Genomic DNA, 22,954 nt, shown 5'->3' with positions numbered 1-22,954 from the left:
CTTCCAACATTTCATATAATAGAGGTTTGGTGGTGATGAACTCCTTTAGCTTTTTCTTATCTGTGAAACTCTTTATCTGACCTTCAATTCTGAATGATAGCTTTGCTGGGTAGAGTAATCTTGGTTATAGGTTCTTGCTATTCATCACTTTGAATATTTATTGCCACTCCCTTCTGGCCTGCATAGTTTCTGTTGAGAAATCAGCTGAAATTTGCATGGGCATTCCCTTGTAGGTTACTAACTGTTTTTCTCTTGCTGATTTTAATATTCTCTCTTTGTCTTTTGCTCTTGGCATTTTAGTTATGATGTGTCTTGGTATGGTCCTCTTTGGATTCATTTTGTTTGGGCTTCTCTGCACTTCTTAGACTTGTAAATCTATTTATTTCACCAGGTAGGGGAAGTTTTCTCTCATTATTTCTTCAAATACGTTTTCAGTATCTTGTTCTATCTATTCTTCTGGCACCCCCATAATTTGGATGTTTGTACGATTGAAGTTGTACCAGAGGCTTCTTACACTATCTTCATATTTTTGGATTCTTTTTGCTTTTTTATTTTCCAGTTGGATGCTTTTTGCTTCCTCGTATTTCATATCTTTGACTTGATTCTTGGGATCCTCTAGTGTGCTGTTGGATCTCTGTATATTATTTTTTATTTCAGTCAATGTATGCTTAATTTCTAGTTGGTCTTTTTTCATATCCTTGAGGGTCTCACTAAATTTATTGGCGGTTTCTAGAAAATTCTTGAAAAACCTTATAACTGTGGTTTTGAACTCTGCATACAGTAGTTTGCTTTCCTCCATTTCTGTCATGTGTGTCCTATTTCTTTGTCTCTGCATTTTGGCTGCTTCCGGGTGTTGATAGAGAGGCTTTGTGTGGTAGGCATTTTATAGAGCTCAGTGGCTGAGCCTCCCCAATTACCTACGGTGGACACTCTTGGTACACCTTTTTGTGGGCTATGTACACAATCTTGTTGTAGTTAGGCCTTGATTGTTGTTGGTATCCCTGGGAGGAATTGACCTGCAGGCCAATTGGCAGTGAGGATAAGTTGTGTCTTCTGTGCTGGAGACACCCTTATGGAGCATGACTTATTATACTTCAGTGGGGCTTTGGTGCTCATTGAATCTACCCTGAGTGTGTGCCTTGTGGATCTGAGGAGTTGTAATCTGGATGGTCCCACTCTGACCACTGGGTACTGGCTCTTGGATCTCCAAAGAGGTGCAAATGTAGCTCTGTCTGAGGTCACCCAGAAGGAGCTATAGAGAGATCTACAGATTCCTCTTCTTTTTGGGGGTTTGGAGGTACCCAGATGAGGTCCAGCTGTGAAGCAATGCAAGGTGCTGTGGAGCTTTGGAGGTTCTGTGGCTTTCTGACCCAGTTGCAGCTTTTTACATAATTTTAGATTGCAAAGGGCCAGGCCACTCATAATGCAAAAGCCTCTGTGCATGGCTGAGGTGGGGTTGTAAATTGGGTGAGGTGGGGGTCTCAGTGAATCAACAGGGCAGAGCAAACAACAATGGCTGACCTTTAGCCATACCCTAAGAGGGGCCCAGGTATCAGTATCCCATGGTAATTGCTGCAAGCACCTCTGAGAGAAAGCTGCTCTCATGTTCTGGCCCAATGCCAGACAGTCCAATTTCCCCCCATATGAATCTGGGTCCCCAGAGTCTCTCCTGGAACAGGAGTTCAGAGCAGTCAGGAGCTGTGTCTCCCTCCTGATTGAAAAAGACAACTGTGTACTCAGTTGCCAGCCCTCTTTTAGTTGTAGTTTTGAAGTGGTTGTGCAAGGCAGCAAGTTTCGGTGTTTATCTATGCTGCCTTCTTGGTTTTTCTCTGCTCATTTACATTTTCATCTAGCTCAGGGGTGTGGAACCTCTTTTCTGCCAAGAGCCATTTGGATATTTATAACCATCCATGGCTATATAAAGTTATCAACTTAAAAAATTAGGCTGCTATACTTGGTCAAACATTTAATCAACTCACCCTAATGCCTTGGCAGGGCCAGACCAGATGATTTCCAGGATCTTATATGGCCTGTAGGCCAGACATTCCCTACCCCTAAGATTCAAGCTTTTCATAGGAATTTGTGGAGAAAAATAGCATGTTAGAAACACGTGCTTGTATTTACAGGTGAGTCAAAAGTTAAAATAAGGTATTTTCCAATACAGAATGAACAACAATTGATAATTGTGGTTTTCAAAGTTGTGTCTTGTTTGTCTCCATATCCTAACAAGGAACTCTTCTACTTGATGAGGGAGAGATGCAAAAACTTTGACTTCTTTGGAAAGTTGCTTGAGATTTACCTAAGTTGTTTTAAAATTTCCTCTTAGTAATTACATCCATCATTTAGTTTTCCCTCTAATTACTCTAAAATGAAAATAAAAATAACTAAGGAATATCTTTTAAATTTTGAATTTGCCTGAAAACATTTTTGCGAAGAATGTAAAAAGAAAAGTGTTTCCTAATAACTTCTATTTGCTGATCCTGTGAATAACAGCAGTTGAAAGGGAAGAGTAAAAGTCATTCAGAGTCTGTAAGTGAGCTCTTAGCTAACTCTAGTCGGAGGAACCTCTGGCCTGGAGAAATCTCCTCTCAAGGAGCAGGGCAGGTTTTGGGGTGAGGGATCTGCAACACTGGAGAACAGAAGGTCCTGGAAACTAGAGAAGGGCAAATGTAGCTTTTGTTTTCTTAAAAAGGGATTAAGGTAGATTTTGCTAACTAAAACCAGTGAGCTCATCATATTGCCTTTTCATTCATTAAAAAAAATGGCATTCCATATTTTGGCATGCTATGACTCTTTAACCAACTCACTGTGGTGTTTATGAGTGTAGAGTGTGGGGCCAGGATAACTATTTTGGAATTTCAGCTCTACCACATATTGTTTGTGAAATCTTGAGCCATGTAATATCTTTGAACTTCAATTGTCTCATCTATAAAGTGGGGAGAATAATATTCCTGGATTATGGAGTGGATAGTCAAAATTATGAGGAGAATGCATAGCAGTAACTGACATGTAGTAAACACTATGCAAAGATTAGTGTAGACAATCCAAATATTTTTATTGGGTATTTAGATTTTGACCCTGTATTATTTGTTTTAAGCATAATTTATGTCTTGATGGACATTCATTTACAAAAGTCTTCAAAAACACCTCTGGTTGTTTCCTTAAGATAAATTCTTAGATTTGAAAACATTTGGTGGGAAGGTATACAATTTTAAGCCTTTTGATTCCAATTTACAAATTGGCCACCAGAAAAGACTTTCCCACCCCACTGAAACACGAGGCATTTCCAGCGAAAAATAAATGTCTCTGTGTGTATAACCCAATTTGCTGAGGTTCAGGAATGTGGAAGTAGTATTTCACTGTTATTTTAATTGCATTTATTTGATTAGGACTCTTTACTTGATTAATGTTCTAAACCATTCTTCTATAATTCTAGTCCCACTTGCTAGCCACTCCTGTTATTTAGGCAGCTATTTTATTTTCCTTACTGGTGGATATAGATCATCAATTCTTTCAATAATTTATCATATGAAATAGTTTCCAGAATAGGTTGCCCTATTCTAAATCTTTCTAGTTTGTCATTGTCCCTCTGAAAATATGGTGCCAGAACAAACATAATACTTCATGTGTGGTCAGACCAGCTGTTCTATGTGCCAAGGCATAAGATCGTTCAATTATATTGTGTTTTCCTTTTGAGAATGCATTAGTGTGCAGTTCCCTTTGAGCTCCTATTGAATTTTGTAGTGATTTAGAGTGAATTTAGACCAGAATAGTTTTTGACTAAAGAACTATTTTTTAAAATTGTGTTTCAAATGGCTTTTCCCCTCTTACTTGTTACATGTTGCCCTAGGACCACCTGGTGTAACTATTATCTTTTGGGCTCTGGATTCTATACCTCCATTAGTGTATCACTGGATTATATTAGCTATTTTAGCAGCCATACTGCACTTACGTAGAGCTGGTGGTTAATGGATTCTTTCTATATAAAATGATTGAGGCACATATAAGAGGAATGGAAGTTGCTAGAAAGGGGAAGAGAGACCATTTAGAGTTTTTCTGATTATTCCTCTGGTTCATCAATGATCCATGGTTATTACCACTATTGCTGCAAAAGCTTACAAAATGCATACATCCTGTGGAAATTAATTCCCTATGCTCATGCATTTCATTACCTGCAGTACTTAAGAAAGAAGGTGGTAGACAGATGAAATATTTTGAGAGAAGGTAATTTGCATGTTTATGTGTGAAGCTGACTTACAAATTTGATATACTGTATTTTATTTCATTTATTCAAAGGTCTGAGGCCATTATGACCTTTGAGGAGGCTTTAGGGAATTAGCTAGTATGTTAGAACCAAGAACTTGCTTAAATTTGAATGTAATTGGAGCTAAGTGATGGGATACACAGAATATCAGACTTAGAAGCACTGGTGGAAAGGTAGGGATTGTGGTCAGAGTGAAAACTATTTAGTAAACTAAGTATCTAGCTTGATTCTGGGGACTAAGACTTTAAGAGCTCTCTAGACTGTTAAAGCACAGAGAACACAACTGGAAGAGACAGATAGCCTGCTGAGTCTAGTGGGCTCTGGTGTAGAGGGATGAAAGAGGCATGCATGATTAATGAAAAGTTAACTCACTTGGATAAGGCTCTCCATTGGCAGTCAACCAGTGTCAATTTCCTACGGCCATGCCCTCTTCTATCTTAAAAGCTATTGAGTGATTTTATGAGGTGATGTCTACTAGGCATGAATCTGGGGTGAGCTAAGTAAAAAGATGGAGGAGAGAAGAGTAATGGGCATAGTAATGGATAATTGTGATCTTTACATATTATACTAAGATGAGTTATTTCATTATATAACATATTTAAAATACTAACCCAAATGGTTGCTTATAACTAAAGATTTATTATTTTAGCTTAAAAGAAGAGACACAACTTTAATTTTTATAAAATGCTACACTAGCCATGTTCTTTGATGAGAACCTTCATTATACCGACGAGCTCTTGGATGGATCCACTTGTTCCATTGCATATTTTTGTAATTGGCACTGATATTTAAACTCCTTGATATAAAAGCATGTCTTACCCATAAAATTCAATTGATTTATTCAGCAACTGCAAATGCCATTTTGTTTATAGAATATGAACTTTGAGACACCAGCTTCCCTTCCTTGGCCATGGAGTCCAAAAAAATAAAATGGTTCTTTTATATTTACAGTAATTCACAAGTTCAAAGATCCAAAATGTGCTATCATATACAAGGAACAAATAAGGGATTGCAAAGGAAATTTAATGTAATTGCCACAGTGTTTGAGATCCACATTCTCTAGAGAGAAGATTCAGAAACATGGTGTACCTTTCTAAGGCAGATCTGCTTGGTGTTGGGTTTGCCAGAACATTCTTTTAAAAGGAGTTAGCTTCCCTGCTGAACAGGGAGTTAATTTTTCATGTGTTGAGGAGCATGAAAAGGATGAGAGAGCTTTAGGAAAATAGTGTTGAAACAAAATAAAAGAAGCTTTGCTCAGGTTTGAGAAAGAACATGGAGATTGTAGTTGAAAGTTTGCTTGTTAGCAGAGACAGAAGGTAAATATAGAACATTTTAATACAGTTACCCATTGGTACAAATTTCCTGGGAAAGGAAGCAAGGTAGTGCCAAGAGTAGGCCATTTAGAATCTGACCAGACACTATTTGAGAGCCAGTAACAATCGTATTTCTACGCTGGCAGGAGAGGCTGCATGAGAAAGGGTTGCTTGACCAAAGGCAGCAGCATCTGCCACGGCCTGAGGTAAGTCACCAGCCATCTGGGCCTCCGACTTACCACCTGTTAAATGAGGGAATGTTAAAATTTTTCTCTGATCATAAAATTACCCAAATCTACATCAAAGAGTTTTAGCACATAAAATATATTTTTGTTTTAAAGTTGTATTGGAGCTGCTGTTTACAATAGAAATTATGCTAATATGCACCTTTCCCCTTCTGTCTCTTTATATTGATGCTATGTAATAAAGCTGTTTTCTTTTCTTTCCTTCCTTCCTTCCTTCCTTCCTTCCTTCCTTCCTTCCTTCCTTCCTTCCTTTCTTTCTTTCTTTCTTTCTTTCTTTCTTTCTTTCTTTCTTTTTTGTTTTGCTAATCCCTTTGCATGTGCCCCCACAGGGCGGGGGTTCAAACCTGAAGCCCAGGTATGTGTCCTTGACCAGAAATTGAACCTGAGCCCCTTCGGTGTGAAGGTTAATGCTCTAGCCACTGAGCACACCACCATAGCAAGCTGTGATTTTTTTCTGTGCTTCTCAATACTTGCATATTTAAAGCTAACATTTTTTGCCAAAAACAATCATACTCTCAGGCATTATTTAATGTCAATTAACCACCACTTGACCTCCAAGTATATAAAAGTCAAAGTCACAGTGGATTTTTTGCTGTTTATTGCCACCCGACTTTACTTTTATTTTGGACCTCAAGTCTGTTGTTGCTGGTCATGGCACTGAAGGCTGTGGTAGGGAACTTCTAAAATGGTCCCAGTGATTCTCACCTCTTGGTGCTCACACTTTTGTGTAATATTGTCCTCTTTATTGTGGGCAGGACCTAGTGACTTGCTTCTAATAGGCAGAATATGGCAAACATGAGACTGTGGTTTCCATCTTAGACACACTTTCTTCTACTCCTTCCCCCTTCTGTCTCTTCTTCTCCCCTCTGAAGGGATCAGATTGCTGTGTTGTGAGCTGCCTGCCCTACAGAGAAACCTAGATAGCAAGGAGCTGATGGGGGCTTCTGAGCAACAGCCAATGAAGAAATGAGGCCCTCAGCCCACCAGCCCACAAGGAATCAAATCACATGAATGAGCTTGAAATTAAATCCTCCCCCACTTAAATGTGCATTGTAATGTTTTAAACATTTCCCCTTAAATTTATGTGAGTTATTGAAAAGTTTGAAATTTTACTTTATGTGTTTTCATTTTTTACTTACATAAATATCCTTGTGTTACATATTACATTCCAGTTTTTACTTTTATTTCTTCACTCTATGTCTTTGAGATCTACTTGAATTTCTTATGTAAATGTAGTTCACTACTTTTGATTATTATTGTAGGCATTTCACTTGTTCGTTTTCAAGTGATGGGTACTGAGGAGGCCTCTAAGTACTTGCTACTTCAAAATCACATTGCATATTGTGATGGACATCAGCACCCCTGTCATCTCACACATGTGCCTGTTCATAGCTAGTAGTTGAGATGAGTGGGTCAATTCATGGATAATTAAGGATGCTTTCAGCATTCCTACTTAAATGTGGCTCAAATTCTAAGAATTTAAATTGTCTCAAATGACAAGGATTCTAGAGGAATCATTAGCAGCTCAGTTATGCAGTCAAAGGCCCAGACATTTTCCATCTTTCTTCTCTACAGTCGTTCTCCATAGGTCCATGCTGTTTTCTCCAGTGGTCACAGGTGATTGTAGCAGCTCTGGGCATCACTTACAGCTGTGAAGTGAAAGAGGGTGATAGCTTCCCATGCGCCTCTTTTATTATAGAGCAATACTTACACCATAAGACCTTTAGTAGATGTCCCCTTGGAGCCCATTGCCTAGCATTTATATACGTTGCAATAGAGAGTAGGAAAGCAAGTGTCTAGAATTTTTGAGTGGGAGGTGTGATGGCTAATTTTATGTGTCAACTTGATTGGACCATTGGGTGCCCAGATATTCAGTTAAACAGTTCTTGGTGTGTCAATGAGGAAGTTTCTGGGTGAGGTTTACATTTGAGTCAGTAGACTAAGTAAAGCAGATTGCCTTCTCCAATGTGAGTGGGCTCATCCAATCTGTTGGAAGCCTGATTAAAACAAAAGGCGGGGATAAAGGAAAATTTGTTCTCCCTGTTTGACTGTTTTTGAGTGGGACGTTTGTCTTCTCCTGCAATAGAGCAGGAACTTATGCAATCAGCTCTCTGGTTCTCAGGCCTTCAGGCTTAGACCGGAACTCCACTACTGCCTCTGCTGGGTCTCCAGTTTGTAGACAGCAGATCATAGGACTGCCTTACGCCTGGATTTCTCAATATATGAGAGGATGTGTGTAATTTGGAATTACTTGTAAGTGGGAATAATTCCTTAACTATAACACCCACCCTCTTTACCATTTCTGATTATAAGTGCTGGTGCTTATCCTAATCAATGATTATTTTAGTCCCTGAAGAGGTAATACCACTTCTAGCTTGTATATAACATTTCATGGAGCTATTTATACCTCTTCAAACTTGCCCAGTGTTCCATTTGTTTGGCTAGTTCCCTAATTATCATGTTATGTTAATGAGTCCAAGTTCATTAGAACTATCTCCTTTGGAGTGCTTTAGCTTCCTTCTAACCCTGCCAGCCATCTTGCAAATGCATGCTTTTGAGGACAAGGGAAACCTAACGAGTGTGCTTGAAAAAGTTCAAAGCCTTCACCACTCCTGGAAAACACCTCGAGAGTCACAGCTGACTAATGGCCAATAAAGGACAGGACCTGATCATTATCTGCAGCTCATTTAGGTTGTTAATGAGGAGTAACCTAATGAAGGGGCTAGAAAAATACAACACAAGTATGGCCTTGAATTGGTTTCATCATCTTTGTCCAGTGAAAGTCTATTCATCCTTTTTAACCCTTCTAGATGGGGTCCAAAAGGGTGACTCATTTGAATATTTAGCTACATATTAAATCCAGATTCAGTATTTTAGGTTTAAAAAAAAATAGCAACACTGCTTAATGAGCGCATTTCTAACATATAACACACTGAGAGAATAAACATACCTTTTCAATGTGCTATTTTAAAAAAAGAAATGTATTAAATGAGCCCAGAATTGTTAAACTTAGCTCTGTAAATGTTCAGCAGTTTTATACTTTCCCTTGCTTTGTCTGCATAACTCCCATTTCTTTCTAACCTTGGTTGGATTCTTTTTTAAGCCACTGTCTTCTAAATCACATAATTTTAAGTAACAAGACAGCTAGGTGACATATTGCAATCTTGGAATTGTTGAGTCAGGTCTTCTTCATAATTTCACAACTGTTAAAATCCCCATTTTGGAAAATATGACTAATTCCTCCTAATTCTCCAAAGTCTTCTCTGGAGAAATATCACATTTTTTGTTACTAGAATGTAATAAAAACAGCTCCCTCCTGGCTCCTAACTTAGCTTGTTGTAGGATAACCTAATAGTGGATAGATTCTCATAATCAAATGCATTAAGAGCTCTCATAATTGTGTTTGTCAGATGAACAGGGCAAAAACTGGTACAGACTGAGCTTGAATTTTACCTAAATAAATGCTTTCTGTACTGTCCAGACAAAGGGGTTCATGCATTTTAAGGTGTTTGCTGTTTTGTTTTGAATTCCTCATAGCTGTTGTTCCAGTTCCTCTTGCCTTACAGACTTGTAATTTCCAGGTAACTCAGGGTACATTCTCCAAAACTGCTGAGAGGAGGCAGAAATCTCTAAGATTCTTGGAACATGTATGGTTACTACATTTCTTTTGGCAAAGTAACCAATAGCCAAGGCCCAGTTAAAATTACTGTGATACTTGCTTATAAATAATTATAGTAGCTGATATTCCTTAGTGCTTACTATGTATACTTCCTGAATTATCTATTTAATCCTTACAACAACCCAAGCAAGCAGGTTTTATGGCATTCCCCATGCAATATCAGCAGTTAAGTAACTTCATTTTGTATATAAGGAAACTGGAGTCTCTCTAATTGAAATATTTGCTCCCTGTAGCAGATGATGTCAATGTTTTGCTCAGATTGCCTCTGCTTTCTTTGTGCCTTTTCTATGTGCCCGCTGGTGATGGGGTAGCCTCAGGCTACAGAAAAGCTTTCCTTTTCCGTAGCCTCAGGCTCTGGAGCCTTTCAGGCCTGCACATTCTGAAAGCAGGAAGTGCCAGGAATTCACACTCTTATCCAGCATCCAGAAGTCTGAAAGCCCAGCTCCCTGGTCCTGCAATGCACCTTGTACTGCTGAGCTCCCTGCAGGCTCAGGCTGAGGCTGTCTGAGCAGGACTCTGCCTGTGTCTACCTTCTGTCTGGGATCTCCCTTCCCTGTCCTGCTCCATGTCCCTAGAGGACACTTTTCTCAAAAAGTCATTTGCACATGAATCCTCTCCTCAGAATCTGTCTCTTGGGACCCCAACCTTTCCAGTTGTTTCACGGGACATACTTGGAGCATGAAAGTGAGATTTAGGTTAACATGTTCAAATTCACTTGCAGAAGGTGTGAGTTTTTCACTGCCCTTTCACCACTGTGCAGCTTACCTAAGGATATCTGAGGGTTTTGTCTAATCTTCTACTTCATCATTCCAAGGAAAAGCCATGTTACAGTTCTCAATTAAAATTTTCATGGGAAAAAGCCATATTGTTGTATTCTTAGGGCCACTCCCTCCCCTTTTATGGTCCAGCCAGTTCATTCTTAATATGCTGTCCCTGAGCAGAGCCCATCCTTTCAGTTCTCCTGACACTTCCCTCTTACATGAGAGGCCCATCTACCTTTAAGAGCAGGATAAAACCTATTATGATCAGGAGTTTTCCCCAAGAGAGATATGGTTTATCCTGGTGTGTGTGTGTGTGTGGGGGGGGGAGTGGTTAACACTAAATATTGGGAGAAAAGTTCTCAGTACATGAGAATCTGGGGACTTGGAGTTTGGAGGACAGGCATGAGGTCTTGGGGAAAGTGTATGTTTTTGCGTATTAAGGAATCATGCTACTAAAGAACTCTAACCTTATAAGCTAAAGTCTGCGTGGTGTGGAATAGAGAGAGAAAGAGTTAATTTTCTTCCACCTTAATACTGGGAACCAATGAGGGCAGCCCTTCCTCCATGGCTGGGTGGGGACAAGACCTGCACAAGTGTAAGTGACAGAATATACTCTGTCACTTCCTCAATGGCCAGGACACTGGAGCCTTCGGGCCTGCACAGGTGTAAGTGGCAGTATATACTCTATCCGCAGGGCACCACAGGTCCCGGCAGTGAGGTAAGATGGTGCACTGAGTACCAATACCCTGTATTTCAAGAATGACCCCAGGGCAGCCACAACTGACCCCAAAATATTATTTTTCCAGCACACCTATGTGGGTTCCAAGGGATTATGGTGAAGTTTTAGTCTTTGAAGTTAGAACAGGTTAGGGTCCTTGTTCTCTCTGTGACCTATATATTGCTCACCTCTGTTGTGTCTCACTTCTTTGAGCTTTTTATTTATTTGCACTGAAGAAGGTAAAACTCTAAGCTAATGAACAAGGAGCCAACCTGTGAGGCTCTCCCTGAGAACCCTGGATGTTTCCTCTGACGCTGAATTGGGGACACAGCCTTTCTGTGACTCACATCCCCCATCAGGGTGAAGCTTTTAAGGTACAACATTGTCTGCTTGTTGGTCCCGAGGTCTTTGCTTCCTCTGTGAGGCTTTGAAAGGTTCACATGTCTTGTTATCTGAATTCCTCACGCACGGCTCGGCCTTTCTCTCGGCGCCTTTGGGGAAGCTCATGTTCCCCTTTCTAGTTCACCTATGATTCCATGCTGATCAGCAGCCTGCTCCGGGGTTCCCGGTCCTTAGATAGCTCTCCTCTGATCCTCTTCTCTCTGCCCCAGTAATGAGGTGAACAGAGCAGACAAGATAGGAAGCCAAAGATGGCTATTTTAGGACTCAGCCCTGACCTGTGCTGGTTGGGTGACTTTGAACACACCTCAAACTCTTTGAGGCTACTTTTCCTTTCTATAAAGCAGGTATTCATATCTCCTTCATCTACTTTAAGAATTAAATGTGTTAATGTATCTGGAAACGCTATAAAATTTATGTATAACTACACAGTGCAGATTTAATAGCTCACCATGTCTAAATGTTAGGATTCTGCAAGTGATGGATCTATTTACACCTTAGAAAAGCTTACTTTTATCTTCCTCCCCCAGCAGGAAAGTTAAGTATTGATTTTCTTCCTAAGCCCAAACTTATTTATGAGCATATGTAAGTACAGTTCTTTAAACATGCTTTGTCATCACAGGAGAAGTGTGTCAATTATTGATTTAAGTTGCAGAAGTTTGGAAAATGAGAAAAAAATGAAATCAAGCCATCACATGAAAGTCCACACCCTGTCAGATCCCACAGCATGTACATGCAGGAGGGGGAGGGCAGGGCAGGGCTGTGCAAGAATCACCGTGGCTCCCTGAGGCATTCAGGAGCTGATCTTGATAGGAGGACGTGCTCTTTTCACACTTCTTAAATGATTTAGTACCTTCTGCTGGTTCAGGGTAGGAAAAGGCAAGATATATTATTATTGTTATTCCTCACCTGAGGACATGTTTATTGATTTTAGAGAGAGGAAGGGAGAGAGAAACATTGATGTGAGAGAAACATTGATCAGTGGCCTCTCGTACACACCAAACCCTCAACCTAGGAATGTGCCCTGAGTGGGAATTGAACCCAAAACCCCAAAATCTTTCAGTGTATGGGATGATGCTTCAACCAACTGAGCCACCTGGATAAGGCAGAATCTTTTATTTATTTATTTATTTATTTATTTATTTATTTATTTATTTATTTATTTTAGCTACAGAGAGGCTGGTGCATAGGAGAAGTCTTGTAAAATAGCTGTTGTATGAATGACTATTTGTCAGTTTAGACTCTCAAAACCCTGGGTTTGAGAGGAATAAATTGTTTCTAGAAACTGTAGTCTAGATGTTTTCAAGTTAAGAATCATTATTCCAAGAATGTCTTGAAATGCTTTGGAATGATAATGCATGTAGGGGAAAATGGGAGGTGGAAGACTCTTCCAGAATGCAGACTGACGAGACTCCTAAGGACAGACATTGAACATGACTTCTTACTGTTGGCACCTGTACTATAAGGAAATCTGGCAAGGCAGGCTGAGGAAACAGCTGAGCAGGAGTGGAGTGTGTGTGTGTGTGTGTGTGTGTGTGTGTGTGTGTGTGTAGTGCAAGGAAGAGGAACTGCACTGTGCTAAGTTTTTATAGATTTTATTCTTTTCCTACGAACCTGTGAGGTCAGTATTACTATCCCTCTTTTCATTATTTTTTTATTGTGATAAAAACATAAAATTTACTATCTTAATCATTTTAAGTGTACAGTTTAGTAACTAACTATATTCACGCTGTTGTGCAATCACCAGCACATCTAGCTCCAGAAGTCTTTCATCCTGCAAAACTGAGGCTCTGTCCCCTTTAAGCACTAACTCCCCATCCCTCCATGAGCCCTGGCACCCACCACTACTTTCTGTCTCTGTGAACTTGCTCACGGACCTCATATTAGTGGTGTCACTCGGCGCTTGTCCTCTGTGACTGGCTTATATCACCACACTGTCCTCAAGCTTCATCCATGTTGCAGTATATGACAGAGCTTCCTTCTTTTTAAAGGCTGCATGATAGTGTGGCACTGTTCCTTTTTGTCCATGGGGAAACTGACAGGTTCAGGCACCTCCTTGAGGCCAGTCTGGGGAGTAACCACAATTTGTACCCAGGTCTGGCTGGCTCCATGACCCTGTACTCTTTCTACCACATACAATACCTCCTCAAGGGATTCACAGAGTGTGTGACTAGTGAAAGGTTCACAACCCAAGAATCACCCCTGCCTCCCACTACCTTCTTATAGTTTATGGCAAGAAGGGAATCACTCTAGGGAAAGTGTGTGAAATCAATGTGGGTGTGGCTTCTGAGACCATGAATCTACCAGAGTGCATGCTTGTTCCACTGAGAAAAGAAACGTTTAGAGTACATGTGTATGCTCTGCCTTTTTAAAGACACACTTGTACCCTCATGTCAAAGTTTCTTACAACTTATATTTGGGGAAGGGAGGAGCTAATGAAGATGATGGCAGAATATGGCCAAGTCCTATTTATTGAGGAAGTCTAAGCCAAAAGGAAAAAAAAGATAGCACTTAGAGTGTATCCTATCTACTAGCTGGTAGAGTGTCCATGATATATTGTTACGTGAAAAACATAAGTTGCAAGCATGTAATATGATTCTATTCCAGAACAATGAAGAATCAAAAAGCACATAGCTGGGCCAACATATGTGTGAGAATTGATGAGTGTAGAGGGTGGGCTGTGATAGGAACCCAGTATGATTCCTGGGTGTTTGGTACAGAATAGCTCTCAAAAATTAGTGGTGACTGCAGGAATGTGACATCACACCGGGATCACTGCTAGGCCAGGGGAAACTGACAAAAGTCTGTTTCCAAGATGCCTCCTTGAACTCTTGGGACCAACTGTAAATTTTATTAGTGCAATAAACTCAAACTTTTTACCTTCGCCTACAAGATTCTGTATAACTTACCTCCATGTGCAATGTTCACTGTCATCTCTTAAAATGTTTCACCAGTCCACTAACAACCTCTTGTCAAAGTCAAGCAGCTTGGTCTTCTTTCAGCTGCTCCAATAGGCCAAGGTCTTTCCTACCTCAGGTCATTTGCACATGCTGTCTCCTGCCATTCTATCATTGAACTCAGTTTTCATGTCCCATGTCAGAGAGGTTTTCTGTGACAGCGAGAAGGCAGCCCTTCTACTTGATAATTCTCTATCTTAGTCCTTTGTTTCTTTCTCAGCCATTTGAAAACTTGTTATCATTTTACTTATTCATTTTGATTACATTTTTACTGTTTTCTTCCGTGGATAGAAGTTAAGGCAGGGACCATGGCTGTCTAGCCCATAATCATATCCTTAGAGCCCAATACATGGTAGGTTCTCTATTCCTATTAGTGGAATAAGTGCACCCAACACCAGGTAAGCAAGTGTGACACAGGGTAGAGAAATAATTGCCAAACCTCAGCACAGAGCCTGCCCCATAAGCATTTGTTGAATTAAAAAAAAAAAAAAAAAAAAAAAAAAAGATCTGAGGACAACATGGAGGAAGAAAAGGCAAATGGAGGGATGAGGTTGAACTTTTACCTGTTAGGAGTTGAGATAAATTGGTACTTCATGCTGAGATTGAGGAGAAAGCCACAGAACTTGGGAACAATTTTGGGACTCAGCATTGAGCAGAGAGGAGTGAGGGAGGTAGCCTCTGGGGACTTGGCATGAGCTTATAAAATACAACTGGGTGGGCCCCAAAGAGGTCACTGTTGGAAGCCAAGAACTGGAACCTCCTGGAGAAGACATGAAGAAAGGGGCTCTGACAGGCCGGGTGCTTTCCAGGAGCACTGTCCCCACTGCCTCTGAATGTGGCGGGTGCAGGCAGTAATGGCTGTAGGGTGGTGACCAGTGGTTGGGGCCTATCACTGTCAGAGACCAGCCGGCAGGCAGGGCCAGCGATGCTGGGACACGAAGGATGCAGAGTGCAGACCCCAGTTGAGATGGCACTGGCCAGGAAAGGTACATTGGGAAGGTACAATGCCTGCAATCCCAAGCCTTTGGTACCTAACACTCAAAGGTTGAATCTGTGATGATTTCCCTGAGAGAGAAGGTTAGAAGCTGCAGTCACAAACCCAAATCTAAAAGAACAATAAGCTAGGCAAGTGAGCTCCACCATCTTTTGTTGATGATCTGGGTCCATGAGGTGTCTCATGGCTCTGGGACAAAAGCTGCAACAGCTCTACCTGCACCCAAAGGTACGAGAAGGAACACACTCAGGGCAGCAGATGGGCTTGCATTGGGAAGCTGCTGCCTGGCAGCAGCTCTGGTTTCCTGCCTGACTCTGGCCCTTGGCATGGCTGGTGACCTTCTGACCTCCCCAACCCTCCCTGTGCATTGCCCAGGACCACTAGTTCCCATTGAGAGGTGAGAAAACAGATGCAGAGGGCTTAAAAGCTGAGACTACATCTTCCCACTCACTGCCAAAGTTATTTGCTTTGCGTTTTCCAAGGTTTATAAAAGAGAAGAGGCTGTGAGTTAGAAAAACTGAGAAATCCTTTTAGGTGTGGGCCAAAATGTTGGCTCTCAGCTTTGCGGGTTTTGATGTTTGGTTTCGCAGCTGGGGGTAAGAGAAGAGCATTGCTCCTGAGCTAGTCTCCCATGATGCTTTTCTATTATTCCCCTGAAAGGTATCCCTGGCTTCCTAGGCTTTGGAGAGGGTGTGAATGGGTGGCAGGGGCCCTCCTTTGTGAGGTATCCCTGGGGAATCTAAGGTTCTGAGGATGCTGTGTTCCCCTTAATTAATACAGGGACCTAATGTCCCTCCAGGGAGAGCGCAGGCCACCAGAGTGGGCAATTGTCAACTCCGCATTGCTGCACAAACAGGAAAGGACTCAGGCTCAGAGAGGTGGCACCCTGGATCGATTCTGCCTAACTAAAACATAGCGCCATCTCAGGCTGTGAAGTTTCTCAGCCATTTTTGATCCAAATTCTTCTGCTAAAAACACCAGTCCTATGCGAAGCTTTTATGTGATTTGATATTACAAATAAATATCACAGTGCAAACAAATGACAAATTTGGAACATGGTTCTTTTTTCCCCACTCACCAAGCCCTCACCCCCATGCTTAGAGGCCTCGCCAAGAAAATTCCTTCCTTGGGCAACTGTTGAAAGTCACTTGCTATTTCTTACTGAGCCTGAATGGAATGCCTCAAGGCAGTAACTCCTGCAGAAAGGCTCTGGAATAAGCCAGCCAGGAGATACCTGGCGAAATTGTTGAAAATAAGATTCCTGGGCTCCATTCCTTGGGGTTATAATTGAGTGGGTCTGGTTGGCCTTAGGAATCTGTGAAATTAAAGTGCTCCCGAAGGTGATCTGCCCCAATTTGGGGGCCAGTGGCCTAGGGGAGGCAGAGGCTCTGGCAGAAGCATTAACTTCACAGGCAGGGCCCCTGCTCCCTTCCTCCAAGACCAGCCCAGCCCTCTAGAAAAATGCTGCTGAAAATAACCCCTTAGGTACAGTCTTCCTCCACCCAGCTGAGCCCCTATTAGTGAAATAAAATGTAGCACTTAAAAACAAAAAGTTCATTTTGCAGAGGCCCAGCTCATGGGAATTCAATTAATGTGAAAGTGTGTGTCTGCAACTCATCAGCCATTCTAAGTTGCTTTCAGACCTGTCATCTGACATCTGAGGCTGGAAGATCTTCCTTCAGCCAGATAGAAACTAGGTCACAAGGTATGTGAAATCTAGGCTTTTCCCTGGCACTTAGCTCAGCTGTCCAGAGAGGGGAAATAGCTAAACCCACCCACTTGGGTTGGGATTTAGCAGGGCTCAGTAGCCTGCAGGGGATCATTGTCCTGATTAAACTGTCTCCCAATTGGCCAGCTCACCTGGATTAGGTCCTGCAACCACCAGACCAACAAGGACGAAATCCCCTTCTCTCTTCTCTCCTCTTGCCACCAGGACGCTTATCTTCTCACTGGGTTCTGATTTAGATGAATCTCTGGTGCTCATCTCATTGTCTGCTGGTTACTCAAATCACAACACATTATCTGCTCTCCAACCAGCTTTCCCCCCAAATTTCCTATTCCCACTATGCTTCCTTCCCAGAAGCCCTCTCTCAGCTCCCCTTCTAGAACCCCCACATTGAAAAATTGGCTGCTAGACAACTGTTAGGGCTCTGGCCAGGGGTGACATTCTCACCTCGGCCCTCTTATCACCATTCTGCCAGTCAGAAGTCCAGCTCACCCCTTCATTCCAGCTTTTCCTCAACTATGGATGTGATCACTGCCTGACACAGCCCCAGCTGGTCCTGTCCCTTCTCACTGTTGCTGTGAAGCTCTGCTCAGCATGTTGCTTGTTCCTGTGTTCACAAACTTGGCCTTTAAAGGTTTCCAAGTGTCCTCACTATTTCTTAAACCTCATTCCTCCCTTTCCTCCTACACATCCTCTATGTATGCTGTGACCGACCACATGCATCCTGTGATTGCCTTCGCCTGGGCTTTCATAAGTGCTGTATCTTTTTTTGGTCTGTCCTTCCTCCCATCTTTGCCTGATGAAACCCAAAGTGCCACTGGCATTTTCCTGGTGTTCTTTCTTCATCTGCTACCTTGGTGCTTAAATCTGGCATACAGAGATCAGGAGGAAACTTGATGAATTGTTTCCAGAATTGCATACAAACCCACAGACATACTAATGTAACCTGCACACAAGTGTAATCAGCTATGGCCTCTTTCAAATCCACACTTCTCTTTGATTGCTTTTTGAAAACCGTGGGATGAGGTGGCAGAGATGTAGCCTCAGTTAGTTGGATGAATAACCAGAACATGGAGGTAGGTAATAGAGGGGAGGAAGAGAGTATTGGAGTGAATATTTCTAGATTTAATCTTGGTCTTATTGCCTTAACAGCTTGATGTAGATTTCAGAGAGATGGCCCCTTTTCTTAATAATCTTTTTGGAAGTCAGAGTTGTCATAACAATAGCACTGAAAATAGCCAACCCTCTCTCAGATGTCTTTTATTGCTGATTTTTCTCTTTAAGAAAGGCCTGCTGAACTTTGGAGATCAAGATCAAGTGAAGGAAAAGAGAACAAGTAATTTGTCCTAAATGCAAAAGGCTTGTGCTGTGATGTCTAATTCCAAGCTCCAAACACTGAGACTAACGTTCTTCTCACTTTCTCAATCTGTCCCATTAGCAGCTTTTCATGATGAGACAGTGTCTTAGATACACTTTTAACATTTTTATATTATGCTTAACAAAAAGGTAAATTATATGGAAGATTTTTTTTTTCAATCTTAAAAGTAAATATTTGGCTTCTGTTTCTCAGCCACTGGCCCATGAAGTGGTGTGATTAATGGTTCGCTTCCTACTGGCTTGTGTGACCCCTCTCAGTTGTAGCATTTCCTTCTTGGCTTTCCTCTTGTTTCTCTGCTCCCATGGTCTTCGGGAGGGAATTTATACTGTTACATGTATGATCTGATTTGTGATCTGCTGCTCTGGATAATGAATGCTCCACCATCCACGTTTCTCTTCCCTCTGCCCTGCCTATTATATACTCTATCTTAATCCATCTGGGCTGCTGTAATGGAAGAGCAGAAATTTATTGCTCACAGCTTTGGAGGTTGAAAGTCGGAGGTCAGGGAGCCAGCACAGGCAGGTGAAGGCTGTCTTCTGGTCACACACTTCTCATTGTGTCCACACATGGTGGAAGGGCAAGGGGCTTTCATTGAAAAAACTCTTTCTAAGAGCACTGGTCCGATTCATGAGGTTTCCCTTCTCAGAACCTAAACACATCCCAAAGGCCTCACCTCCTAATACCATTACTTTGGGGGTTAGGATATGAACATAGGAATTTGTTGGGGGAACACAAACATTCAGCTCATAGCAAGTTCAGTCAAGGCAGGATAAATATCTATTGACCAGATTGTCCACAGGGTACATTCAACTGCATGGCATGCTCGAGCTGATCACCTTCCCTGCAAGGCCAGGCCTTTCATGTGGGATGTCACCCAGGAAACAGTGATGGGATGTACTCAGTCATGTCCTAGACTTGGATCACGTTTCAAAGCTGTTAAGTCAGATATCTGGTGTGTGGAAAACCTTTTGTGAAGTTTGGCCACCTTCATGTAGTTTAATCCTTCCAAGCAGAAGTTGAAAGTATTGAACTAGGAGAAATTGGATAGTGGATTTCAGTGGGCTATAGTGCCTTACGGGAGGAGGAGGGTGTTGGATCCCATTAGCTGTATCTTTAAAGTATGAGCAGAGCTCAGGCTCCTGCACCCTCCAACCTGTAGGTTCTGACATGTGCATTGGAAATGCAGAGACACTTGTGTATTAAGAAGACCCTATGTATATTCTCGGTCCTCAGATCCCCCTTGAGAGCCATTGCTGCTCATTTTATGTTTCTTATTTTTTATGTGACTTTTAAGATTCTTAGGGAAGAAAAAAAGAAAAGAAAAAAAAAGAAATGGGTTTTTGTTGTTGCCGTTTCTTCCCACTGGGATACCTTGCAAAGAAATAGTGGGCTGAAAAATGAGAAGTGAGACATAAATTCTAAAACACCCCAGAATGTGTTGAGTTCAGAGTGGGTGCTGGGGAATTTATCTAAATTATAACTCCTCCAAAAAGGGAAAACACCCCTGTCAGACAAGAAACACAAATAAAATACAAATTTCCCATACATATTCAAAATTATGGTTCTTAAATGATTTTGTTGGATGCAGCTAGATGATATATATCACCAATTTTTCTGGTTTCCAGATGGGAAGTGGGAAATGGTGTGCTAATGAATTATTGGTTTCATTCAAAGTTTTAAAAATGAGGTGTTTGCAGTCAGTTTTCTTTTGTTTTGTTTATTTTAACTCCAATTATTGCCCTGCTCTCTTAAAAAAATGTGATATTTGTCATTGCTTTACAGGTTTGGTTTTGCAAGGCCAGCGCTCAGAGGCTATTTATTTCCTCCTGCCCACCTGGCCTGCCATCAGGGGGTGTGGGTAACAAGTGGATGACCATGCTTATAGCTCAGCAATGTAAATGTTAACAAAGAGAAAACTGGAGTGTTTTCAGTGAGATTTTGTTTTGAAATTACTGTCCCTCTGAAAAGTCGCTTATCACAAAAATTGCAATATAATAAACTTCTCTAATACTGCTAGTCACCATGCCATAAAATGGTAATTTTTCTAGAGTAACATGATAAGGAAGATAAACTCCTAGCTGGAATTCTTTTTCATTGTCTTAACGTGGGTTTCCCCTTGGTGCTACTGTTTTATTGAGGAGTAAACTCTTAGTGGTCAAGAATGAGGGGCAGGGCTGGAAGGAAGGGACAGTCAAAAGATGTGTGTGTGGTTGATTGCTCTGTCTCATGTAACTGTGCTCTAAGAAGCCATATAACTGTGTTGCTGGACAATCCATTCAGGAGGAGAAAGGGGAATTGCTACCTGCTTTTGTATCCTACTTGTCCAAGGTGAGCCCCATGGAAGTTAGTTCTCCTTCACTCTGGATTGACAAGTCATTCTCATAGCTCTGGCCCATGTCTTTCTTGATAAATTTTATTCTATTTTACTTATTCTTGGGTTGTTGCCCTGGTCTAGGTACCTGGCCTGCTCCTTATACAATGATAGTCTGTCAGATTAAAGACACCCTTTTTTGGAACCATGACCCATGGAGACTAATCACAGCTGCTGATCAAATTGTTTAAGTCACTCTTGTAGATGTCCTCTTGGTCCACATACTTTGTGAAGCAGCTTTCCCCAGAAATGGATTATATTTTGGCTTCCTAATTAATGATTTAAAAGAAAAGGATGGGGGTTAATTTGAACTATCTGAATATTTGGGATTTCACTCTGACCATTTCTCAGCATGATGCTTCATCTTTTTACCCCATAACAGCAACTGGAGCTGGACAGGTGCTATACCCTCCGAGTAGCGGCTCCGTCCAGAGGGGTTTAGGAGATTCAAATTTATTTTGGTTCAGCCAACTGGATTGTTGAGTGTGATTGGCATTATCCTAGGCCATAAGATGATGGACATTTGATTGAGTACACTTCTCACAAGTCCCTCTACAGTGGTCCATGTGGGGGACATAATGGATGTCTGTAATTTTAGGAATACATCCTTGTGTGTTTTGCTCCTGACCCTTCTGGATAAAAGATCTGGGTAAAAGTTGGGAATGATTACATAAAAAGTAACATTTATACCTACTGGAGTAGGAAACATCAAGTTCATGGTGGTGGAGGGAGAATAATAACTTTGACCCTCTGGGAAGAGAACATCTACAGATCCAGGATGTATAGGGGATGGAGTTCATTAATGAAGTTTGTCTTTTAGAACCACCCCCAAAGCTTTCCCCACTGGATTGGCTCTTCCAAATAAGTGCAAATATCTTTAAATTTGACTGACTGTTGGGCCTGCCACCCCAACCAGAGACCTCTGACCTCATCTTACCAAGAAGCTTTGGAAAAGCAGGCGATGATGACCCAGCTCCTGAGCCTGTCACATTAAATAACTGAATCCCAATTCATGAAGCTATTCCAAAGAGTGGATAGATGCCACCTGCTTGGTGGTGTGGACAAATGGTATAGGCAATTCCTCTAAAAATAAGGACCAAATTCAATTATTTGAACTGAGCTACAAACCCTAAGCCAAATAGCCAATCAGAAGGCCATCTTAAAGACACTGTTAACTTGTGTCCTTGCCTGATATGGGTCTCACTTTGGGGCCTAAACAATTATAAGCAAAACATTTCTTCTGAGATTATGTGCCCCCCGAGACTGTATTTCTTGTTTAGAAGCCAGGCATTAACTATCTCCCTGAAACACAATGAACTTCACTTTAGAGATGGCTTTTGTTTGTTTTTTTTGTTTTCATTAAAAATGGTGTTGTCCAGATGGCATGGCTTAGTGGTTGAGCATCAACCCATGTACTAAGAGGTCTCTGGTTTGATGCCCAGTCAGGGTACATGCCTGGGTTGTGGGCTCCATCCTTTGGATGGGACATGCAGGAGGCAACTAATCAATGATTCTTTCTTATCATTGATGTTTCTATCTCTCTCTCCCATCTCCCTCTCACCTCTTCTCTTTCTAAAAATCATATATTTCAGCCGGGACCGGTTTGGCTCAATGGATAGAGCGTCGGCTTGGGGACTGAAGGGTCCCGGGTTCGATTCCGGTCAAGGGCATGTACCTTGGTTGCTGCGGGCATATCCCCAGTAGGGGGTGTGCAAGAGGCAGCTGATCGATGACTCTCTCTCATCGATGTTTCTAACTCTCTATCTTTCTCCCTTCCTCTCTGTACAAAATCAATAAAATATATTAAAATAAATAAATAAATAAAAAAATAAAAATCATATATTTCAAAAAACGTATATAATAGTAACACATTGTAGTTTTTTCCATTAGAGATGTTTTTATCTTTTGCTAACAGTTGTTGAGATATACAGTAATTGACATACCATATAATTCACCATTTAAAAAATATATATTTTATTGATTTTTCACAGAAAGGAAGAGAGAGGGATAGAGAGTTAGAAACACTGATGAGAGAGAATCATCGATCAGCTGCCTCCTGCACACCCCCCATTGGGGATGTGCCCGCAACCAAGGTACATGCCCTTGCCCGGAATTGAACCCGGGACCTTTCAGTCTGCAGGCCGACGCT

This window comes from Pipistrellus kuhlii, unplaced genomic scaffold (assembly GCF_014108245.1).
Source record: "Pipistrellus kuhlii isolate mPipKuh1 unplaced genomic scaffold, mPipKuh1.p scaffold_m20_p_2, whole genome shotgun sequence".
NCBI lineage: Eukaryota > Metazoa > Chordata > Mammalia > Chiroptera > Vespertilionidae > Pipistrellus > Pipistrellus kuhlii.
Note: the sequence above shows the minus strand (reverse complement) of the source record.